Source organism: Sciurus carolinensis, chromosome 16 (assembly GCF_902686445.1).
Source record: "Sciurus carolinensis chromosome 16, mSciCar1.2, whole genome shotgun sequence".
Taxonomy (NCBI): Eukaryota; Metazoa; Chordata; class Mammalia; order Rodentia; family Sciuridae; genus Sciurus; species Sciurus carolinensis.
Window position 1 is genome coordinate 34681300 of NC_062228.1, and position 24859 is coordinate 34706158.

The 24859-nt window shown below is 43.2% G+C and overlaps 1 long non-coding RNA gene across 2 annotated transcripts in view; it reads left to right on the top strand.

The window, feature by feature from the left end:
* LOC124966871 (uncharacterized) overlaps window positions 1–24859 on the top strand; it is a 50215-nt gene that overhangs the window by 20001 nt on the left and 5355 nt on the right. Inside the window, exons 2-3 of one of the 2 annotated variants that reach the window (XR_007105425.1) lie at window positions 13443–13540; window positions 17708–17808. This is a non-coding gene — a long non-coding RNA (uncharacterized LOC124966871). Of the gene's footprint in view, window positions 1–13442; window positions 13541–17707; window positions 17809–24859 lie in introns of those variants that run through there. The other variant, XR_007105424.1, reaches the window with a different exon arrangement.

The following is a 24859-nucleotide window of genomic DNA, read 5'->3' on the forward strand; positions in this document are numbered from 1 at the left end:
AGCATAATGTTTTCAAGGTTTACCCATGTTTCAGGACCTATCGGTACTTTATTCCTTTTGGTAGATATTCCATGGTATGGCTAGACCACATTCATTTATGCATGCCTCAGTTGGCAGTTTCCACTTTTTGGCTATGATGAGCAATGCTTCTCTGAACATTCGTGTTTATGTGGGAGTTACATTCTCAATTTTCTTGGTATACACTTAAGGAATCAGATTGCTGGATCCTTCAGGAGCTCCCTGTGTGGGGAACTTGCCAGAATGTTTTCCAAAGTGGCTGCCCCATTTCACACTCCCATCAGTGGTGCACAGAGGTTCCAATTGCTCCACATCCTTGCCAGTACTTGTTATTATCTGTCTCTTTTGTTATAACCACCTCAGTGGGCATGACAGGGCAGTTTTGACTGACATTTCCCTGGCGGCTAATGATGTTAAGCATCCTGTGTGCAGTTTACTTTTAAATTCTCTCTCCTCTCCGAGTCCCCTGCCCCTGCTGATTAGGCTCTCATCCAGCATGCCTCCTAACTGGTCTTTCCATCTTCCATCCTGCTCCCTAAAATGTAGTCTCAGATCATGTCCCTTTCTGCCTAATACCTCAAATGGCTCCCTACTGCCCCTGGGGAGAAGCCTGCATTTATTTCTGAGTATGGCAGGCAAGACCCTTCCTCCAACCTACACCCCTGCCCATGCTCGTCCAGAAATGTCTACCTGGCAGCACCCATTATTTAAAGCCCAGCTCAAATAGAATCTTCAGAGGGAGGCTTGCCTAATATCCCCTCCAGATGGGGCCCTCAAGCTGTGCAGTTCCAGGGTAGTCTACATCAAGGTCAATATTAAGTATAGCCCAGGGCAAAATCCAGCCCACCACCTGTATTCTACCTTATAGGCACTGAGAATGATTATTACATTTTGGAATAGTTGGAATTAATCCCCAAAGACCCAAAGTCAGTGTCCATAAATAAAGTTTTATTGAAACGCAGTCATGCTTGCATATTATCTTGCTTTTGTGCTGCAAGAGCAGAGTTGAGTAACTGCAAGAAATGGCATGGCCCACAAAGCCTAAAATATTTACTCTCTGGTTCCTTACGGAAAAAGTTTGCCAAGGCCTGTTTTATATGAATGGTACTCTGGAGTGGTGCAGGGCACAACCTGTATGGATGTTGTCCAGCAGTCCTGCCTGCAGGCTACCCTAGAGCCCTCTTTAGACCTCTTTCATAGTACCCAGAGACCCTGGTCTCCAAAACCTGGGTCTTACTCACCTTCACATCCTCAGGATATGGCCCAGAGAGAGGGACCTCAATGAATGTCTATGTCACTGCATTGAATTAAATATTTCCTGGATGCTGAAGATGACCTCATCAAATACTCTAACAATTTCAGGATTAATATATCTCCTAAGTGAAAAAGATGGTACTACTGCTGGCGAGATTCTAGATCCGTTGCTTACAACTTTAAAGCACGCCACATTCCAGCATGCTTTGTTTCATTTCAACCTCTCCTGTTCCAGAAAAGCGCTAATTGTCACATTTTGTTGAGCCCAATTAAAATCACTGGTTGGGGGGCTGATGTGGAAGATGCGTTAACAGCCCTTAAAGAAACTGAGCGCAGCCGAGGCTGCACAGAGTTGGAATGGAGAGCCAGCATCTGGACAGTGGTTCATCTGTTGGCATGGCAGCGATCTCAGTGAAGGAGCCTTGGGTTTGGTTGGGAGAAGGATTTAGATTAAAAATTCTCACGAGAGTGTAGTGGTACACATTTTTACTCCCAGTGGTTTGGGAGGCTGAGGCAGGAGGATCTCAGCATCTTAGTGAGGCCCTGTCTCAAAATAAAATAAATTAAAAAGGGCTGGGGATGTGGCTCAGTTGTTAAGTGCCCCTGGGCTCAATCCCTGCTACCAATAAAATAAAATTAAATTCTGAAGCTGTTCCCCTCAAGGAATGCAGGGGATAGGTACCAACTGATATTGGACACATATTTGTTGTTGGTAGGGTGAAACAGTATCTGGCCTCCCTCATCTCATAGTTCTGACAAAACCTATTTCAGTTGAGGGCACAGCCCCAGAGAGGTGGCGCCACTTGTCCACACCTGCCCTGGTAGAGCCGGACCTGAATGCCAGCTCCTGCCGATCCTTAGCTTGTACCTCTCTGCCTACTGCAGGGCTCCATGAATACTTAACCATCGCTGGGTGTGTGGGGTGCACGCCTGTGATACCAGCTCCTCAGGAGGCTGAGGTAGGAGGATCACAAGTTCAAAGCCAGCCTCAGCAACTTAGGGAGGCCCTCAGAACCTTAGTGAGACCCTGTTTCAAACTAAAAAATAAAAAGGGCTAGGGGATATGGCCCAATGGTTAAGCACCCCTGGGTTCAATCACCAGTACCAGTACCAAACAAAACAAAACAAAACAACTTGCCAAGCAACAAGGATTTCCACAGACCTTTTGTGACTCTTGGTGTTTCTTTAGTTTTCCTAAAATTGATTATTACCCTGCAGGAGAAAAGTTCCAACCTCAACATGAATTAGAAAGTCCTTCAAGGTCCCCCCTACCTCTTCCCCTTCACTGTTGCCAATCTCAGGCCTCCGTGCCAGAAAAATTAAATTTAAAAGTAAAAAGTAAGATTTCTTTGCTGTTTTCCATGTGCTAGGCAATTTGAAGTAATTTCTTTCTAAATTGCTTAATTACCTCATTCAAAATTTTATCAAGAAGGTATAATTGTAAGTCTCATTTTATAGATGAGGAAGCTGAGTCCAGAGAGGGGAAGTAATTTGCCTGAGGTCACAGAGGCAGTTAAGTGGGAGTTAGAATTTGAACCCAGGCAGTCTTTCAGTTTTTGTGTCCCATCCTCTGTCTGCCTTCCAATCTTTGCGTTTATATTTCCTTCTTCCCAATACACTCTCCACTCTACCTGATCTCAGCTAAAATATCACCTCCTCTGGGAAGCCTTCCCAGTTTTCCTGGTCTGTTTGCTGCTCAACTGTCACTCCACAGCAGAGATAGCTTTGCTTCCCCTCCATGGTACTTATCACGCTTGATTGACAGAGCGCTTACTGCCCGCCTCCCTCACAAGGTTGCAGGCTCTGTAAAACCTGGGAACCTGCTTGTGGGGCTCATGTGAATTGTGTCCCCTTGCTGTAGCACTCGACCTGACCCTGACAGGGTTCTTAATGCTTGTTTTTGAGGGGTGAATGGATTTGGCAGTGAACTCCACAAAATCTGGGTGAAAAAGTCAAATTTTAAGATCTATGTGCTTGGAGGGAGGGGGAGAATACTGGGTTTTGGTTTTGATAACAGGGATTGAATCAGGGGTGCTTAACCACTGAGCAGCATCCCCAGTCCTTTTTTATTTTTTATTTCAAGACAGGTTCTCACTAATTTGCTTAGGACCTCACTAAATTGCTGAGGCTGACTTGGAACTTGCAATCTTTCTGCCTCAGTCTCCAGAGTTGGGGGATTACAGGCGTGTGCCACTGCTCCTGTACCAGTTCTATTGTTAAAGGAACTCACTTATTCTTTCGTCCTCTCCCATAAGTCACTCCAAGAACTCATTGTATGTTTTTAGCACAGATCTAAATCACTGTTCATCAGCTACAACAACCCAACAGCTCCAGGAAGCTTCCCATCCAAACCTTCAGCCAACACTGGGGATCAGATCTACCAAAAAGCCCAGGGAATAAGGGACTCCATGACATTAATGCCACTAGGCAGTGGATGGTTCTTGTCATAAACCATCCACTGACCCAGGACAACCTGAATGATAGGGCACTATTAGTGCAAAGAGGAAGGGGGTGAGATAGATCCATAAAGCTTGTACTTCTAGAAAGAAGCAGATGGGAACAATATTGACGACGTTATGTTGTTATATTGTGTTCTTGTACAACGAATCCCACTAATATGTATAATTTAATGTACCAACAAAAAATATGGAAAAAAAAAAGAAACAGGGCATTTGCTAACAGTGGTTGTCCTGGGAGACTGACTACAGGAAAAGACTGGGAGGGAGAATGCCTTTTTTCCTGCAGACCCTTCGAAAATGCTGGAATTTTATTTCATTTTACTATGGGTGTGCATTGTCTACTTAAACATAATTGAAATGTTGGTTTTTAAAAGTAGGGAGTCAGGACAGTTGCACACTTCCTAACCAGCTCAGGGGTTCCTGCCCTCAGAGCCTCTGAGGAGGTGGCCTTGGCTGATGGCCCTGGGCACTTTTCAGCCGGCTGGCTAATTAGCCAAGAACAGCTCACTGCCTTCTCCGCCTGCAGTTCCTACACCTTCTTGGGATTTCAGCCCATCTCAACTTTCCCCCAGTGACTCACGGAGGGGTGTTTCCTAGGGCAGGGCTGTTTGCCAGTAGCCACAGCATTATTAGGAAAGGAGGCGCCACTGTGGTATCCCCAATCTGGCCAATTCCCCCACCTTGCTAAGAACCCCCATCAGCGTGGAGGGCGGGAGGCACTCTCACTTTCTACTTGCTGGGACTTTTTTTGTTGTTTTGCGGGGGTTGTTATTATTTTTACAAGTCTCCATTCTAATGTTCACAATGTAGCTTCATTACTTTTGCAAACAAGGAACTTTAAAGGCATAAACAGCACCTGAAATCCCCCACGTGGAGCCAGCTCACCATGGAGAAGTCTTGCAAAAGAAGACACATGGGATGCAGAGGGGGCAGCCCCCATCCAGAGGGCTCTCCAGAGATTGAAAAGCATAGCCAGAGCTGGGTGTGTTGATGCACACCTGCCATCCCAGCTACTTGGTCGGCTGAGGCAGGAGGATCGAAAGTTTGAGGCCAACCTTGGCTATTGAGTGAGACCCTACCTCAAGAAAAAAAAAAAAAAATACTAAACACACACGTACGTGCGCGCACACACAAACACACACACACACACACACACACACACACAGCTGGGTGGAAACCTGTGCCACAGTTAAAAGGGAACGTTAAGTCAGAGTACACTTATCCTCTGGGAGCTGGAGAGACCTTGAGTTGTTTCCCTCTTTCCCTTCTGTGGATTCAGGTGTCCCGTGATCTTCTACCAAGCCTTCCAAACTTGACTTTTGGTTTTTCCTACTCCCTCTGAGCATACACAGCCTCACTCCCTCTGCCTGCCCAGATTTTACTCTTAGTTTGGGTTTCCGTGACAAAGTACCATACAGGACATGGCTTATAAACAATAGAAATTTATTTCTCACACTTCTGGGAGCTAGAAGTTCAAGACCGGGGTGCCAGTGAGGTCGGTTCTGGTGAAGGCTGGCTTGCAGATGGCTCACTTCTCCTTGTGGTCTTCACATGTCAGGAGGAGGGCTGGAGAGATCTCTCGGGTCTCTTTCACCAGGGCACTGTTCTTGTGCTTGAGGATTCCACCTTCCTGACCTAATTACTCCCAAAGACTCCTCCTGCTATTGTCATCAGACTGGAAACTAGGGCTTCAACCTATGGATTCTGAGGGTAGAGGCATAAACATTCAGTCTGTTGCACCATTTCAATAAACGGCTTAAGAAGACGCTAAGGTACTTTGCTTCTTCCTTATCTCTTTCCTCCCCTTCCAAATCAATAGCTAGTCCTATGGACTTCATTTCTAGAATGTTATTTCCAGTTCACCCTCCTCTCCACACGCAATTTACAGCTGAGATCCAGGCCATCTCTTGCCTGGGTCACTGTGATACCCCCTCACTGCTACCCTGACCCCGCTTTTCCCCCACACCGACCCCTCTTGGACTTAGCAGCCAGGATGCTCTTGCCCAGACACACACCTTGCTTGCTTGAACTCCAATGGCTCCCCAACATCTGTAAGATAAAATAGAAACTCTGTAATATGACCTCCAGGATTATCCCCAGCACCATCCCCAAATCAGCCTCCTGCTGTTTCCCACCGTGCAGCCCTGCCACGCAACCTCCACGCAGATTTACTCATTTATTTACTTTTGCTATTGAGGATTGAACCCAGGGGCACTTAACCACTGAACCACCTCCCCAGCCCTTTTTATTTTTTATTTTGAGACAGGGTCTCGCTAAGTTGCTTAGGGCCTCGCTAAGTTGCTGAGGCTGATCTCAAACTTGCAATCCTCCTGTCTCAGCCTCCCCAGTCACTGGGATTATAGGTGTGCACCACCACACCTGGCTTCCACGTGGATTTATATTGGCACGTCCATGCTTCTAGAACATCTCCGCTCATGCCTGCTACCCTGCGATCTGATTTCTTCACTAGAATCAGGTCCTTTTCTGTTTCCTTGCCTCCTCAAGTAGAATCCACCTGACTCTGTCTACAGCTTCTAATAGAGAAAACTAAGATTTTACTTCCTCATCAAACTCTCCCCTATTCATTGATCGATACCACCTAAACTTGACAAATCACCCAGTGAAAATTAAACAACAACAAAAAAAAAACCAGCAAATTTGGGGGGTGATTTGATGATGTTTAAGTGCCAAGGCAGAATAGGGTGCCTTAGTGGAGCACAGAGCATGCCTTTGGAAGACTGCCCAGGATGGACACTTCCTGAGGGCTTCGTCAGGGCCACCCCTGTGAGGTCCTGTGTTGGGACAGGTACTGCTCCTGAGTCATTGCTCATTCTGGTGGAGGGCCCTTGTGATCAGGAGTAATCCCAGCAACTCAGAAGGTTGAGGCAAGAGGATTGCAAGTTCCAGGCCAGTCTCAGCAATTGAATGAGACTCTAAGGAACTTAGTGAGACTCTGCTTCAAAATAAAATGTTTTTTAAAAGGATTAGGGATGTGGGTCAGGGGTTAGGTGCCCCTGGGTTCAATCCCCAGTAACAACTCCCCCCAAAACAACATACATACATATATATATAGGATATATTTTATTCCTGTATTGGGGATTGGACCCAGGGTTGCTCTACCACTGAGCCACACCCCTTGTCCTTTTTTTTTGTTTTAAGATTGAGTCTCAGTTATCAGGCTGTCCTCAAACTTGCAATCCTCCCGCCTCAGCCTCCTGAGTCACTGGGATTACAGTTGTGCACCACCACATCTAGCTCATAAATATATTTTTGAGTGGTTTAGTCCCTAATTCAACTCTTGTCAAAATTGGTGTCTCTGTTCTACTGAACCCACATTTGAAGACTGGGCAGAGAAGATGGTGGTCATAGGCTGTCGTAGCTTGCTATTGAGGGTGGGCAATTTTCCGAACTGGGCCAAATTGCTTTGGTTGCTAAGTAACAATTCACTCTTCGTGGAAAAATTGTCTGAGGCAAGGATTGTGCAATCGAGGCCTCACCCTGGATTACCTCAACCTATTTCCACCAGCAGAGGCTGCCGGGCCACTTGCGGGGTGGTCACGTGTGCAGACGCACATCTGTGATTAGCCTTGAGTTGATGCAGAGGGATGTCGCAGAATTCTTGTGTGAGTGCCAAGGACGGGGCAGGACTGGAGACAGGAGATTCCTGGCTCACCCTGTGAGCTCAAGGGCAGACGCCACTTCCTAGATGTCCCCTATCCCAGCCCCGAAGGACTCCCAGATAATGGCCTTGCTGAGGACTATTGGGGGTCAAGGAGACAGGAATGCTGAGGGAGGAGAAAGCCCACAGCTGCTCTGTCGTGTCTTTTGGAGTTTTGCTCAAGTGTGCACCATGACCCCCGGCCTACTTCTGATTTGTTGTTGCCTGTTAGGTAATTAGTATGTGGAGCAGCCTGGCTGACTCACCAAAGGGACTGAGAAACCCTCTTCTGCAGGAAGCACAGATTCTGGGATATGAGTTCACTTTGGGAGAAAAATATGTGAGCCCAATTTAGAGTATTCTGGGTCATCTTGAAGGTGTCACTGGACAAGGATCTCAAAGTTCCATCTACTTAACAGATTTATCTATTTGTTTTAATGAAAAAAAGGAGGAAGAACCAGGGTGGTTATCCCAGCTACAGGAGAGGCTGAGGCAGGATTGCAAATTCGAGGCCAGTCTGGGCACCTTAGTTAGACCCTGTATCAAAAAAAGAAAACAAGTTCTGAGGTTGTAGCTCAGTGGCAACACCCTCCCATCCCCCCAACGCCCACCCCGTGTTTAATCCCCAGTGCCTTGAGGAAAGGGAGAAGCTGGAGTTGGGAGGGAGACGGAAGGAAGGAAAGAGCTTCTATTTTTCCCATTCCAGGACTGTAAGAATTGTCACCCAATCTTAAAGACCCTCAAATTCAAATTCTAAAAGTCAGAAATTAAATAAGGATGTGTAGAGATTAGATACCATAAACACAAAAATTTCTCCACTCTAACATTTTATAAATTCCATGAATCTCTCTGGGCACGGTGGTGCAAACCTATCATTCCAGTGACTCAGGAGGCTGAGGAAGGAGGATCACAAGTTAGAGACCAGACTGGGCAATGTAGCAAGACCCTCAGCATCTTGGCAAGACCCTGCCTCAAAATTAAAAATAAAAAGCACTGGACTGTAGCTCAGTGGTAAAGTGCCCTGTAGTTCAATCCCAGCATCATCATCATAATAATAATAATAAGAAGAAGAAGAAGAAGAAGAAGAAGAAGAAGAAGGAGGAGGAGGAGGAGGAGGAGGAGGAGGAGGAGGAGGAGGAGAGAAATTCTGTGACTCTCAGATTTGTACCACTCAAATTTTCTCAGGAAAGTAGAATGGAAAGTGTGACTTTAGAATGCACTGAAATGGAAAGATGGAGGCTGTAACTTGCTGAACTGATGTTCCGAAGTAGAAGCAGGAAGGGGTGAAGGGCTTCTGCGAGCCCCTCCTTCTGTAAACACAGGCCTCCCCGAGCCTCTCTGCGCCACGAGGGCAAAGGGGACCGGGCTTTCGGTTTTCAGAGGTGGAGTCACCTGCCGGCGCCTCTGCCCTCTTCCCTCTCTTCCGGGGTTACCTTTCCCTTTGCTGTGACTTCAGCCCTCCGACGCTTCCCCAAATTTCACCCTTTGCGTGGCTTTCCTTCTCTCGTTGCTGCTTCGATCCCACACCCATGCACGTGCCCACCAATCACCCGGAAATTTCTTAAGCATCCCGGACCCCCTCCGACCCCAGTTCGTGTGTCCAGATTTAGCTTGTCTCCTCCCCAGGCCACTCCTCTGTGCCCCTCCAGCAGGCGCCCTGCATCCCCAGACCCTGCTCTCCCCTCCTCGCCTCTCGTGCCTCCTCTCCAGGTCGGAGGCTGCCTTCTCCCTTGATGTGTGCCCCCATGCCGGATTCCCAGCTCTTCCACAGACTCGCCTCTGATTTTCTTCAGATTATTTGCCAGTGAGATGGTAAATTCTGTAAGGACAGGGACAAGAGCTCGTGCATTTTTTTTTTTATTCTCCACCGAACTAAGTACAGATAGGAAACCTATATATTTTTTATTAGTGAATGATTTTTTTTGCGGGGGATAGGGGTTGGAACTGGGGATTGAACCTAGGGATGCTCTGCCACTGAGCCACATGCCCAACCCTTTTTATCTTTTATTTTGAGACAGGGTTTTGCTAAGTTGCCTAGGACCTTGCTAAATCACTGAGGCTGGCCTCTAACTTGTGATCCTCCTGCCTCAGCCTCCCAAGCTGTTGGGATTACAGGAGTGCACCACTGCACCTGGCTATGAATGTATGAATGATTTTTTTTTTCTTTTTTAATGTTTGGGCTGGGGATTGAACATGCTAAACTTGTGTCCTACCACTGAGCAACACCCTCAGCCCTAAAAAAATTTTAAAGAACTTCTTTTCTCTTTCTTTCTGTTTTTCAGTTCAATCGTTAATTCCCACCTCCAAAACAAAGAAAAGAAACTAATCTTTTTATAAAACAGGAGAAGGAGAGAAAGGACTAATATCTGAAATGTTTACGAGGCCCTGAAGTTTTCTTTTTATTTGATATTGAAACTTATTTTTGGCATTATAATGAATTATGTTTTATTTTTAGTATGTGAAAAACTTTTTATTATAGTCATACAGTTAATTATTTAAAACATTTTAACAATATGCAAATATGTAGCATGGGAACAGAAATCTCCCTTACCCCAGGCTACTCTGTCAGGGTTATGGAGGGAAAGTCCCATGGGGCATCCATATTGGCCGACAGGGATGCATACAAAGATAGTGCAAGGTTCCCAACGAGCTCCATAGCTTTTCTTTCCTTCTGAGAATCATGTAAAGTTGACAAGATCTTTGTTCTGCAAAGTCTGCAAACATTGCAATTTGATGAGATTCTCATTTGTGCTGCACTTGTAATGTTGTGACACTAAATAACCCCACTGGCAATTTTAAACCCCAGAAGTAGCATAGACTTCAGGGTCTCTGTAACTGTGCGCTGTGGATGCTGGCAGTGTGAGTGAGGCAGAGTTGTCACCCGAAGCAAATCTGTGGGCTTTAAGAACTGTGAAAGGAGCCAGGTGTGAAGATGCATACCTGTAATCCCAGCAACACGGGAGGCTGAGGCTGGAGTATTGTAAATTTGAGGTCAGACTGGGCAACTTAATAAGACCCTGTCTCAAAAATCAATCAATCAATCAATTAATTAATTAATTAATAAGGAGGGCTCAGGGGTGAAGCTCAGTGGTGGAACTGGGAATACCCCCAAAACACACACACACACACACACACACACACACACAGAAAGGCCCTGGGTTCAATCCCCAGTACTGCAAAAAATAGAAGTGTAAGAACTAAGAAAGGTTTGGTATTTTACCTTACTTGCAAGCTACCTAATTATTCTACCAGTTTTATGGATGCTGACTGAAGACATAAGACCCCTGGGTCAGAGGCAAAGTATCTTATTACTCACAATTATAGGAGTAGCAGAGTATTAGCATTTTCTGTGTTAGTTCCCCCAGCCCCAATTCCTATAGGATGATGTGACAATGGTCAAGTGACACATATCCTTGCAGTGGGTTACATTACAAGAGAGGATCCCTACACTTAGGAAACCCAAATCTTTTATAATGGGCAGTAAGCATACCTTCCATTTGCTGTGGTGTGAGACATACTCTATTTCATCCAAGACTGTAAGCAAACCTGCTCTTTGCTCTGGAGGGAGGCATTCTCTATCTTCAAAGGCTATTTATTCACTACACAAATATCCTTAAAATGAGTCTGTCACAAAGGCAGCCAGTGCCTCTATTTTATTTGAAAGGCCCTTAGAGAACTGTCTCCAAAAAGCAGGATTCTACTTTTGCTGGTGCTTTGGCAGCGAATTCAATAAATATTTACTGAGTACTTCTTGGTCGGGAAGGGCAGGAGGTTCAGAAACAAATTAATATACTAAAGGATCTTTTGTGACAAATAAACCAAGGTCGAAATTACTCGGCCATGTAAAAAGTTGAAGGTAAAAAGGTCAGATCACCTGGGGGGAAGTGTGGACTTTATTCTACTGTTATGAAAATCCACTGTAAACTTTAAAGCAGAGTTCTGGGTTCCATGATTAAAAATGGATTTAAAAATGCTCAAAGAGACACTTCCTTGTTCTAGTGTTCAAGGCTTTGGACCATTCATGTGAGTAATGGGAACTTTCAGCCAAAGTCGGTTTACAAACTGACTGTTCTAGTGATTCCTCAAGGACAGGCAGAAAGCCCAGCCTCTGTCTAAAAGCAGCTGGTGTCCCCTACATTCACAGAATGGGCATTTCAATAACAACCGTGGAACAGAATGATTTGAACTGACCTCAAATTCTCAACTTCCAGAGTGTGGGCTTCTTCATAGCAGATCCTGTCTGGGTTAAGGAACATGCATTGTCCTAGGGGAATGACCCTTTGCTTCATCCAAAGGCAGTTGCTTAGCCTAATATGTGAGACAGTCTGGGGTCCCATCTCAACCTACTTGCACAGCTTCTGAGTGACAGAGCCTCTTTAGGTCTGTGAAGTGGAGATAATAATGGTGGGTCCCTCATAGGCTTGTAATGAGGGTCCCAGGAGCATGGGAAGGGCTAGCACAGTGTCTGGCCCAAAGCAAGGATTCAACCCCTGTTCGCTGTCAAAAGATGACGAGGCCTGGGGAATAAGGCTGTAACTGTAAACATAAAACAGAGACTCTGAAGGTCTCAGGGGAGGGAAGCACAGCTTTAGCTGTCATTTCCAACAGGTTTGTCAGGGTCAGGGACTTGGAATAGAAAGCGATAAAGAAATGAAAGGCAATTGGGAGGCAGAGTGGTGGAAAGAAATGGACTTTAGACGCAGAAAGCCCTCGATGGGAAGGCCGACTCTACAACTGCATAACCATAAAGACCTTGTTTGGGCAAGTCATTCCTGAACCTTACTTCTTCCTTCGTGGAATGAGGAAAACAAACACATCTCTTAGGTTGTAAAGATGGAGTTAATGTAAAGCACCTGGCCCATGGTCCATGTCCAGTAAATATGAATAGTCTTATTAGAACTCTTCTGACCTCCTCATGCAGATTTGTACTCATAGAATCAGAAAGAAGATATTTCACTTGCCTGAGCTCTTTTCCAGCAACCAGGCCATTGTGTGGCCCCGTCCCTGTGGGTCCCTGCAACCCAGCTTCCTGGAGACAGAAGGGAGACTATGGAGATCCTTCCTTAAGGAAGAGTGGAGAAAGCTAATCCTGTTGGGAATTTTGTCTGCTCCCCAGCTGGGCTTGCATAGATTAATTTAGTGGACTCTTTTTTTGCAGACCCAGCCAAGGAACAGGAGAGGACTGTATTTATTTATTTGCTTTTCCCTTTCACTACTTGAGTTTCGCCAGTGCATATCCTTATACTGACTTAGAGGGCCTCAGCGTTAAGAAATCTTTGCCTGTCCCTCTGTGTTGGAGTGTGCTGAAGGGTGTCCGGTGCATAATGTCCTGCCTTGTCCCTCAAGATCCAGAAAAAAAAAAAAAAAAAGAAAAGTGACCACTCAGATCTTTTACTCTTTCCAAGAAAAAAAAAAAAAACTGTAATTAACATAATTTTAAAAAAACACACAAAAATTATCTGAAAGTTGCTGAATTAAAGACATATTTAACAAATCCTGCTTACCCTGGGCTTTTGCTTCATGTCTCAGCCCTGGACATACTCTATCATGGCCTTCAGGTCTTGCAATGCTTATGCAGCTGACAAAGGCCCTCTAGAAATAAGACAGACTCTCCTGGACATTCCCTTCCCTGGCACCAAGTGTCTGAGTTGAGTGGTAAGGGCTTGGCTCTTCACTGACAAACCTCACATCTATTTTCGTGTAAACTGTGTTCTATTAGGAGAAGACTGTACCACTAATAATTAGAGAAAGAAACACTTAAACTGGGCAGAAGAACCCAGTATTGTTTCTGTGTTCAGAAAAATTATTTTGGTACAAATCAGCCAGCAAGGGAGAGAACGAGAATTATCTACAAACTGGGGACTTTTCAGTATTTACACTTGTAGGCCGTGAGAGCAGCTCAATGATGGAGTGGGGCTTAGCCTCTGTGAGGTCCTGAGTTCAATCCTGAGCTCCACTAAAAAAAAAAAAAATTCTAGAATCTCTCATAGATGTGCCTGACACATCTGGTGTTCTCTTTCTAATTGGTTTTCATCCTATAACTTGCCTTTTAGGACTCTACAAAGTGTGATCTCAAAGTGACAAGGTATGGACACAAATTCTAAAGAAGTCAACCAAGACGAAATGAAGATGAAGGAAATTCTCTCTGAAGGTATGTGTTAAGTTCCTAGAGAGGTGGTGGTCCCCATACAGCCCTGGTCACAGAGGTGGCCTCCTAACAATCCCAGTTTAATTCCAGTCACATCACAAACAAAACAAATATTTTGCACATCGCCGATCTGAAATTACCTGTAGGGCTCTGGAATTAAGTCCCACCTCCTATCCTCTACCAGTTACCTTTCTTCCTTTCTCCACTGCAAAATTCTCATTTACCTTTGCCATCTGCTGTGGGGAAACCAGACACAGAGAAGTCACAGTCCCTATGTCATTTAGCTTCGGAGACAACATGGATAGACATTTAACACAGAACAAAAGTGAGGGCATGCTGGCCAAATTGTGTCCCTTGTGCCTATCAAAATAAAAGGGACCATTAAAAAAAATAAACGAATACAAATAAAGGCAACATTAATATGAAGTCTATCACCAAAAAAGCAAGGAGATTTTCTGAAAAGGGTATGCTTTGGATTGGCTCTTGAATAGGAAGTGAACTGGGAGAAATATGGCCTTCGTGGTAGGTACGGAAGGCAGTAAGTTATCAAAGAAAAAATAATGATCCAGGGGCAATGGTGTATGCCTGTAATCCCAGCTACTTGGGAGGTTGAGGCAGGAGGACTGCAGGTTGGAGGCTAGCCTCAGCAACTTAGCAAGACTCTGCCTCAAAATTAAAAATTCAGCAGACTGAGGGTGTAGTATACACAGACATACACACAGACACACATGCAGAGAGAGAGAGAGAGAGGGGGAGGGATAGAGAGAGGGAGGGAGGGAAGGAGAGAGAAGGAGAGAAAGAGGAGGAGGAGGAGGAAAGAGGAAGAGGAGAAGTAAGAAAAGGAAAAAAGAAAAAGAAAGAATAATTAACTGTTAGGAGAATGAGGAATACCTCCAGGCTGTCTTAAAATGGTGTCTACCCATGGACATGGGGTGGTCCAGAGTCTTCAAAGGCATTTTCTGCAGCATCATAGACGATTGTCTATGATGAGTCTATGACTCTGTGATGGGTTAGGAAATAAAGGTATGTCAGGCCTTTGTTCCTGATGTTACATCCTTTTGCACCTCAGTGGGATGTGCCAATGGGATTAGAACTTTCTAGGCCCTTCCCTCTGTCTGGAACTCATTCCTCTGAGTTAAGCTGCGTTTAGTAGAACTTTCTGAGATGATGGTAAAGTTCTATTAACCTGTCTTGTCCAATATAGTAACCACTGGCCAAATGTGGGCATTGCACCCTTGAAATGCAGCTAGTGTGGCTGAGGATTGACGTTTTTGTTAATTTAAGTTTAATTAGTTTAAAGAGTCACAAGTGACTAGTGACACCCATGTTGGACAGCGTGGACCATATGGCTTGCTCCTTTGCAATGTTCAGATCTTGGCTTTTACTCACCTTCTCAGAGACGCTGTTCTTCAGGATTGCTATCTGTGGTTGGCAGCAGAAGAACGGCCCTCCACAAATGTCCACCACTTAGTCTGTGGAACCCAAGACTATGTCACCTTACATGGCAAAATGGAATTAGGGTTAAGATAGATCTAATTTGTTAATCAATTGACCTTAAAATGGGAAAGTGTGTTAACTTTACATTGCTATAACAAAATACTTGAGACAACCAACTTAGAGGAGGAAAGATTTACTTTGGCTCATGGTTTCAGAGGTTTCAGTCCATGGTTGGCTGGCTCCATTGTTTGTGGGCCTGAAGTGAGGCAGAACATCATGACAGAAGGGTGAAGCAGAGCAAAGGTGCTTACCTCATAGCAGCCAGGAAGCAGAAAGAGAGGAGGGAAGCTCCAGGTATAAAATATACCCTCCAAAGGCATGCCCCCAGTGACCCACCTGTCTCAACTATACACCAACTCCTAAAGTCTCCACCACCTCCCACCTGGGGACCAAGTCTTCAAACATGAGCCTTGGGAGAACATTCCAGATTCAAACTATATTAGTAGTTTTTCCTGGATTTTCTATATGGGCCCAATCTACTCTTACGAATCCTTAAAAGTAAAAAAGTTGGTAGAGAGGTATATGGGTTACAGAGATGAGATGATGGAAAGGAGGGGAGAGATCAGGAGTGTGAGAAGGCCTGAAGATGCATGCAGGAAACCAAAGACAAGCCATGCAGGAGGCCCCAGCTGACAGCTAGCAAGGAACTAAAGACTGCAATCCCACAACTGAAAAGAACTGAAATCTGCCAACAAGTGGAATGAGCAAGGAAATTAATTCTCCCCTAGAGTTTCCAAAAGGGAACATAGATGGTCAACACCTTGATGAGACCCGCAGAAGACTTCTGATATACAACTTCTAAGATTCTGTGTGTGTGTGTGTGTATGTGTGTGTGATCTCCAAACTGTGTTTGTGTTTATTGGGATGATTTCCCACTGTCTTGATCAGGTTGCTTTTAGTGCTGCTCCCTCCTTCGGTGAGCCTTGCTTTTCCTTCTGAAGGCCAGAGGAAGTGGAGCAGCCAATTCGAAGAACTACTGTTGGTGCCTGGCTAAAAACTGTGGTGATGTTATGGCATCCTGGGCCTTTCACATCCATGAAGTGGGAATCGGAGCTCTGTATTTCTTCTTCTCTTCTGGAGAGAGAGGAAGGAGATCCTTTGCTAAAGGCACATTCTTGGCAGTGTGTGGGGCATGGGGGTCCTCATTGGTGGAAAGGCAATGTGTGTTGTTTATGGTAATTTATTTCAGCCATAGGAAACTGATGCACCACCTAAGACCAGTTCTGGCCCTCTTCTCTCAGTACCCCTAAGAAATGAGGAACCTATGGGTCCAAGAGGAGGTGTCCACCTGAGGCCCCTTCTGGACCACATTTCAGCAAACTGGGACCTTGGAATCCCTGCCCTCGGCCTGCTCTTAGGGCCATGTGCATCTTCTCTCATTCTGTTCTCCAGCGGGTGAGCAGAGCCTCAAGAGAATACCCTTCTATTAGGCCCCGGGGAAAATATGCCAAGGGGCATCTATTTGGAAGTGGGGTAAGCCCAGAGGTGGGACACTGTGCCACACAGAGTCCTTGATATGTGCAACAGAGCAGAGTGGAGAAAAGGTGAGGAGAGAAGGGGGACAGGAGGAGGGTAAGGGATGTGCTGACTCTCCCTGGTGCCATGTTCCAATGTGAAGCCAGGAGCCATAGCACAGACCTATAATCTCAGGCACTCAGGAGGCTGAGGCAGGCTAGCCTCAGCAACTTAGCCAAGACCCTGTCTCAAAATAGAAAAATAAAAAGGACAGTGAATATAGTTCATTGGTAGAGCTCCCCTGGGTTCAATCCACAATACTGTTAAAAAAAAAAAAAGTTCCATTGTGGAACTCTGGGACATTTGTGGATTTTAAATTCAGACCTGGCCTCCCAGTTCTTTATGAGGCTGTATTTATCAAAGTAGAAGAATAGAACATATTTTCCTTAGTAGTTCATTAATTTGACTTATACTTTTAAAATATTTAGACATACACTTGAGACCCCCTGGGCTCTCAGTCCGACCCTCACGATGTCAGGGCAGACCTACTGTTCACTCTCTGCCTGTGGCCTTACTGCCCTGACCCCCAAGCCTCTGTCACCTGCTTCATTTTCTCCATTTGTTGTCCGAAGTTTTCTCATGTACAGTGTACTGCATCACCACACTTTCCCCCATTAAGTGCAAACTCAAAGAGAACAGGTCTGTATTACTCAAGGCTGTTTTGCCACTACCTGGACAGAGTAAGTGCTTAATTGGTACTTGTTGGATAAATGAATGGGCAGATACAAAGAAGTCCCTGACATCTATTTAGATTTTAAATTTCAAGGAAATGGGAAACCCCAGAGATTCCTGGCCAGAAGTTTTCTCTTGCTGACTTTATTTATTATCTATTGATGTATGTCAAATTATCCCAAAACTTAGCAGCTTATAACAATGAATATGTATCTCTCATATATTATTTGGGTTTTTGTTTGTTTGTTTGTTTGGTACCAGGGATTGAGCCCAGGTGCACTTAGCCACTGAGCCACATCCCCAGCCCTCTTTCATTTTTTATTTTGAAACAGGGTCTCAGCTTAGGCCTCAGTTGCTGAGGCTGGCTTTAAACTTGGGATCCTCCTGCCTCTGTCTCCCGAGTTGCTGGGGTTATAGGTGTGTGCCACTGTACCCGACTTAAGTTTGGTTTTCTAAAAATTATTTTTGTTTGTTTTTGTCTGCTAGGTATCAAACTCAGGTCACTCCCAGGACAAATGCTCTACCACTAAGCTATACCCCAGCACTTCATTAATTACTGGGGGTCAGGAATTCTGGAAGGATCAGCCGAGTGGCTCAGGGTCTTTTAGAAGGTTGCAGTCAAGCTATCAGCCAGCGCTGTGGTCACCGGAGGGCTTGCGTAGGCAGGAAGACCCTTTCCAAGATGGGTCATTTGCATGGCGTCGGCGACAGGCCTTGATTGCTCACCTCATGGACTTCTCCATGGGCCACCTTGAAATGACAAGGTGGTTGGATCCCTTAGAGCATGGAATCCCGGCCAGAACAAGAAGGACGTGGCTTTTTGACTCATCTCTATCATTCTCACTTAATTTTATTCTCTAGAAGTGAGTCACTAAGTCCAAACTGCACTCATGAGTTGGAAAATTAAGCTCTACTTTTTGAAAGGAGGAGTTTTTTCTTTTTCTTTTTTTTTTTAATTTTAATTTATTTTTATTGTAAACAAATGGGATACATGTGGTTTCTGTTTGTACGTTGTTTCTGTTTGTACAGCATATCATTTGCGTAATCATACATTTACATAGGGTGATGATGTTTGATTCATTCTGTTATTTTTCCTTCCCCCCCACCCCTCCCACCCCTCTTTTCCCTCTATACAGTCCCTCCTTCCTCCATTCTTGACCCCCTCCCACCCCCCATTATGTGTCATCATCCGCTTATCAGTGAGATCATTCGTCTTTTGGATTTTTGAGATTGGCTTATCTCACTTAGCATGATATTCTCCAATTTCATCCATTTGCCTGCAAATGCCATAATTTTATTATTCTTTATGACTGAGTAATATTCCATTGTATATATATACCACAGTTTCTTTATCCATTCATCAATTGAAGGACATCTAGGTTGGTTCCACAGTCTGGCTATTGTGAATTGAGCAGCTATGAACATTGATATGGCTGTATCTCTGTAGTATGTTGATTTTAAGTCCTTTGGGTATAGGCCAAGGAGTGGGATAGCTGGATCAAATGGTGGGTCCATTCCAAGCTTTCTGAGGAATCTCCACACTGCTTTCCAGAGTGGCTGTACTAATTTGCAGCCCCACCAGCAATGTATGAGTGTACCTTTCTCCCCACATCCTCGCCAACACCTGTTGTTGCTTGTATTCTTGATAATCGCCATTCTAATTGGGGTGAGATGGAATCTTAGGGTAGTTTTGATTTGCATTTCTCTTATTACTAAAGATGGTGAACATTTTTTCATATGTTTGTTGATTGCTTGTACATCTTCTGTGAAGTGTCTGTTCATATCCTTAGCCCATTTGTTGATTGTTTTATTTGTATTCTTGGTGTAGAGTTTTTTGAGTTCTTTATAGATTCTGGAAATTAGTGCTCTATCTGAAGTATGAGTGGCAAAGATATTCTTGAAGGGAGGAGTTTTAAAGAACTTGTGGGTATGTTTTTAATCTGTCCAGTTGATCAAGACAGGTCAGCCTTGCACAGGCCGAGGTGCTTGCCTGTTCCTTTTACCACCACCTCCTGCTTTTCTCAGGTCTTGGAGTTTTCCACTCTTCTCTGCTTGCCCCTACAGTCTTCTCTAGCTGCAGAAGTATATGCAGATAGATGCCAGCATTCTTTTTTCTTTTTTACGTCACTCTCATGAGTATGCTCATGCGGACGTTTCTTCGGCAACTTCTTCAATTAGGCAACGTGCACAGGTTGCGGCAGGAAATTCAAAATGACAACCGCACTGGTCCTTGGCAATCTGGAGGCTTCTTGGACTCACTCCCAGACTCTCTGCCAATGAAGGGGACTTCCTCACCAGAGCACTTTCCATGAGAACCTCCGTGTCAACTGGAAAACCAAGAAATGAAGACAAAAGACAGCTGCCCTTGGCCCTGGAGTTTCTCAGTCAGTTTTGCTTTGCGTTGGTTTGCAAACAACTTGATGAAAAATGGTAGGATTTGGGGCTGAATCCATGTTGGCTTCTGCTGATAGCATTCAGGAGGAACAGGGGGGATTTACAACCTACTCTCCCAGTATCATTGGAGCTCCAGTGTCAAGAGGAACGGAGCACGTTTTAGACTCCTGTTAATATTGATGGACGTCCTCAAGAGATGCAGTGTAGAATTGGGTGAAGCATATGTTGTTGTCGTGTTTGCCACGGACCTGGGAATTATTGGATTGTGCTTTTTCGGGTAAGGAATGACACAAGAACCCCTCTTTGCAAGGCTCACACTGAAGGAAGGAAATCAGAGACATTAGGCATGGGCCTGTTGGTGGTGGATAGAAGCAAGTCAAGACATAAAAAGGATTTGACAATTTTTTTATTAAAATATTTTTTATTTTTACAGACACATTTTGATTCATTGTACACAAATGGGGTACAGCTTTTCATTTCTATTGTTATACACAATGTATATTCACGCCATTCATGTAATCATACGTATATATAGAGTAATACAGTCTGTTTCATTCTACTGTTTTTCCATTCCCACCCCCTTCCACCCCTCTTTCCTCTACACTATCCAAAGTTCCTTCATTCTTCTCTTCCCCCCGCCACCCCCCATCGTTATATATTGTCATGCACTTACCAGAGAAAACATTCGACCTTTGGCTTTTTGGCCTTGGCCTATTTCACTTAGCATGATAATTTCCAGCTTCATCGATTTACCAGCAAATGCCATAATTTTACTATTTATGGCTGAGTAGCATTCCATTGTGTATATATACCACAATTTCTTTATCCATTTGTCAATTGAAGGGCATCTAGGTTGGTTCCACAATCTAGCTATTGTGAATTGAGCTGCTATGAACGTTGATGTGGCTGCATCACTATGTAGTAGGATGACTTGAAGTCTTTTGGGATAGAAGTGGAATAGCTGGGTCAAATGGTGGTTCCATTCCAAGCTTTCTGAGGAATCTCCATACTGCTTTCCAGAGTGGCTGCACCAATTTGCAACTCCACCAGCAATGTATGAGTGTGCCTTTTTCCCCACATCCATGTCAACACTTACTATTGCTTGTGTTCTTGATAATAGTCATTCTAATTGGAGTTAGATGAAATATTAGGGTGGTTTTTTAAAATTTATTTTTATTGTAAACAAATGGGATACATGTTTTTCTGTTTGTACATGAAGTAAAGGCATACCATTTGTGTAATCATACATTTACATAGGGTAATGTTAATTTTTTCCTTCCCCCCATCCCTCCCACCCCTCTTTTCCCTCTATACAGTCCCTCCTTCCTCCATTCTTGCCCCCCTCCCACCTGCCATTATGTGTCATCATCCGCTTATCAGCGAGATCATTCATCCTTTGGTTTTTTGAGATTGGCTTATCTCACTTAGCATGATATTCTCCAATTTCATCCATTTGCCTGCAAATGCCATAATTTTATTATTCTTTATAGCTGAGTAATATTCCATTGTGTGTGTGTGTATATATATATATATATATATTCCATTGTATATATATATATATATATATATTAATTGTATATATATATACAATTATCACAGTTTCTTTATCCATTCATCAATTGAAGGACATCTAGGTTGGTTCCACAGTCTGGCTATTGTGAATTGAGCAGCTATGAACATTGATGTGGCTGTATCTCTGTAGTATGCTGATTTTAAGTCCTTTGGGTATAGGCCAAGGAGTGGGATAGCTGGGTCAAATGGTGGTTCCATTCCAAGCTTTCTGAGGAATCTCCACATTGCTTTCCAGAGTGGCTGCACTAATTTGCAGCCCCACCAGCAATGTATGAGTGTACCTTTTTCCCCACATCCTCTCCAACACCTATTGTTGCTTGTATTCTTGATAATCGCCGTTCTAATTGGGGTGAGTTGGAATCTTAGGGTAGTTTTGATTTGCATTTCTCTTATTACTAGAGATGTTGAGCATTTAATTTTCATATATTTGTTGATTGCTTGTACATCTTCTTCTGTGAAGTGTCTGTTCATTTTCTTAGCCCATTTGTTGATTGGATTATTTGTATTCTTGGTGTAGAGTTTTTTGAGTTCTTTATATATTCTGGAAATTAGTGCTTTATCTGAAGTATGAGTGGCAAAGATTTTCTCCCACTCTGTAGGTTCTCTCTTCGCATTGCTGATAGTTTCCTTTGCTGAGAGAAAGCTATTTAGTTTGAATCTATCCCAGTTATTGATTCTTGCTTTTATTTCTTGTGCTATGGGAGTCCTGTTAAGGAAGTCTGATCCTAAACCGACATGTTGAAGATTTGGACCTACTTTTTCTTCTATAAGATGAAGGGTCTCTGGTCTGATTCCGAGGTCCTTGATCCATTTTGAGTTGAGTTTTGTGCAGGGTGAGAGATAGGGGTTTAGTTTTATTCTGCTGCATATGGATTTCCAGTTTTCCCAGCACCATTTGTTGAAGAGGCTACCTTTTCTCCATTGCATATTTTTGGCCCCTTTGTCTAGTATGAGAAAATTATATTTATTTGGGTTTGTGTCCATGTCCTCTATTCTGTACCACTGATCTATTAGGGTGGTTTTAATTTGCATTTCTCTAATTATCAGAGATGATGAACACTTTTTCATATATTTGTTGATCACCTGTATATATTCTTCTGTGAAGTGTCTGCCCATTTCCTTAGCCCATTTATTGATTGGGTTCTTTGTATTTTGGGTGTAAAGTTTTTAAAGTTCTTTATAAACTTTGGAGATGAGTGCTCTGTCTGAAGTGTGTGTGGAAAAGATTTTCTCCCACTCTGTAGGCTCTCTTTTCACATTATTGATTATTTCCTGTGCTGAGAAAAAGCTTTTTAGTTTGAATCTATCCCATTTATTGATTCATGCTTTTATTTCTTGCGCTATGGGGTTCTTGTTAAGGAAGCCTGGTCCTAAGCCAAGGTGATGGAGATTCGGGCCTACTTTTTCTTTTATTTGGTGAAGGGTCTCATATCTAATTCCTAGATCCTTGATCCATTTTGAGTTGAGTTTTGTACAGGGTGAGAGATACGGGTTTAGTTTCATTTTACTGTATATGGATTTCCAGTTTTCCCAGCACCATTTGTTGAAGAGAGTATCTTTTCTCCATTGTAAGTTTTTGGCACCCTTGTCTAGTATGAGGTTATTGTACTTATGTGGGTATGTCTCCGTGTCTTCTATCCTGTACCATTGATCTACCTGTCTATTTTGGTGCCAGTACCAAGTCGTTTTTGATACTATTGCTCTAGAGTAGAGTTTAAGGTCTGGTATTGTGATACCTCCTGCATCACTCTTCCTGCCCAGGATTGCTTTGACTATTCTGGGTCTTTTGTTTTTCCAGATGAATTTCATGATTGCTTTTTCTGTTTCTATGAGAAATGTCATAGGAATTTTAAATGGAATTTATTAAATCTGTATAGTGCCTTTGGAAGTATGACCATTTTGATAATATTAATTCTGCCTATCCAAGAACATGGGAGATCTTTCCATCTTCTAGGGTCTTCCTCAATTTCTTTCTTCAATGTTTTGTAGTTTTCATTGTAGAGATCTTTTACCCCTTTGGTTAGATTGATTCCCAAGTATTTTTTTTTTAGGCTATTGAGAATGGAGTTGTTTTCCTCATTTCCCTTTCAGATGTTTCATCACTTATGTATAAAAATGCTTTAGATTTATGGATGTTGATTTTATAACCTGCTATTTTGCTGAATTCATTGATGATGTCTAGAAGTTTTCTGGAGGAGTTTTTTGGATCCTCTAAATAGAGAATCATATCATCAGCAAATAGTGACAGCTTAAGTTCCTCTTTTCCTATTTGTATTCCTTTAATTTCTTTGGTCTGTCTAATTTCTCTGGCTAGTATTCCCAGGATAATGTTGAATAGAAGTGGTGAAAGAGGGTATCCCTGTCCTGTTCCCATTTTTAAAGGGAATGCTTTCAGTTTTTCTCCATTAAGAATGATGTTGGCCTTCAGGTATGTTCCTAATATCCCTATTTTTTCTAGTGTTTTAAGCATGAAAGGGGTGTTGTATTTTTTTTTTTTTTTTTTTTTTTTTTGATGGTGCTGGGAATTGAACCCATGGCCTTGTGCTTGCAAGGCAAGCACTTTCCAACTGAGCTATCTCCCCAGCCCCCTGGGGTGTTGTATTTTGTCGAATGTTTTTTCTGCGTCAATTGAAATAACCATATAATTCTTATCCTTAAGTCTATTGACATGATGGATTACGTTTATTGATTTACAGATGTTAAACTGTCCTTGCATTCCAGGGATGAACCCCACTTGATCGTGGTGCACAATTTTCTTAATGTGTTTTTGGATACAGTTTGCCAATATTTTGTTAAGGATCTCTGCATCTATATTCATCAAGGATATTGGTCTAAAATTTTCTTTCCTTGATGTGTCTTTTCCTGGTTTGGGTATGAGGGTGATATTAGCTTCATAGAATGAGTTTGGTAGGATTCCCTCATTTTCTATTTCCTAGAATACTTTGAGAAGTATTGGAATGAGTTCTTCTTTGAAGGTCTTGTAGAACTCAGCTGAGAATCCATCTGGTTCTAGGGTTTTCTTGGATGGTAGACTTTTGATGGCTTCTTCTATTTCATTGCTTGATATTGATCTGTTTAAATTGTGTATGTCCTCCTCATTCAGTTTGGGAGGAGCAAATGTCTCTAGAAATCTATTGATGTCTTCAGTATTTTCTATTTTGTCGGAATATAGATTTTCAAAGTAGTTTCTCATTATGTTATATATTTCCTGGTATCTGTCATGATATTTCTGTTTTCATCATGAATTTTAGTAATTTGAGTTTTCTCCCTCCTTCTCTTTGTTAGTGTGGCTAAGGGTTTGTCTATTTTGTTTACTTTTTCAAAGAACAAACTTTTTGTTTTGTCAACTTTTTCTATTGTTTCTTTTGTTTCAATTTCATTGATTTCAGCTCTGATTTTAATTATTTCCTGTCTTCTACTACTTTTGGTGTTGTTCTGTTCTTCTTTTTCTAGGGCTTGAGCTGTAATGGTAGGTCATTTAGTTGTTGACTTTTTATTCTTTTCTTGAATGTGCTCCATGCAATGAATTTTCCTCTTAGTACTGCTTTCACAGTGTCCCAGAGATTTTGATATGTTGTATCTTCATTCTTATTTACCTCTAAGAATTTTTTTATCTCCTCCCTGATGTTTTCTGTTATCAATGCTTCATTCTAATAGCATATTATTTAGTCT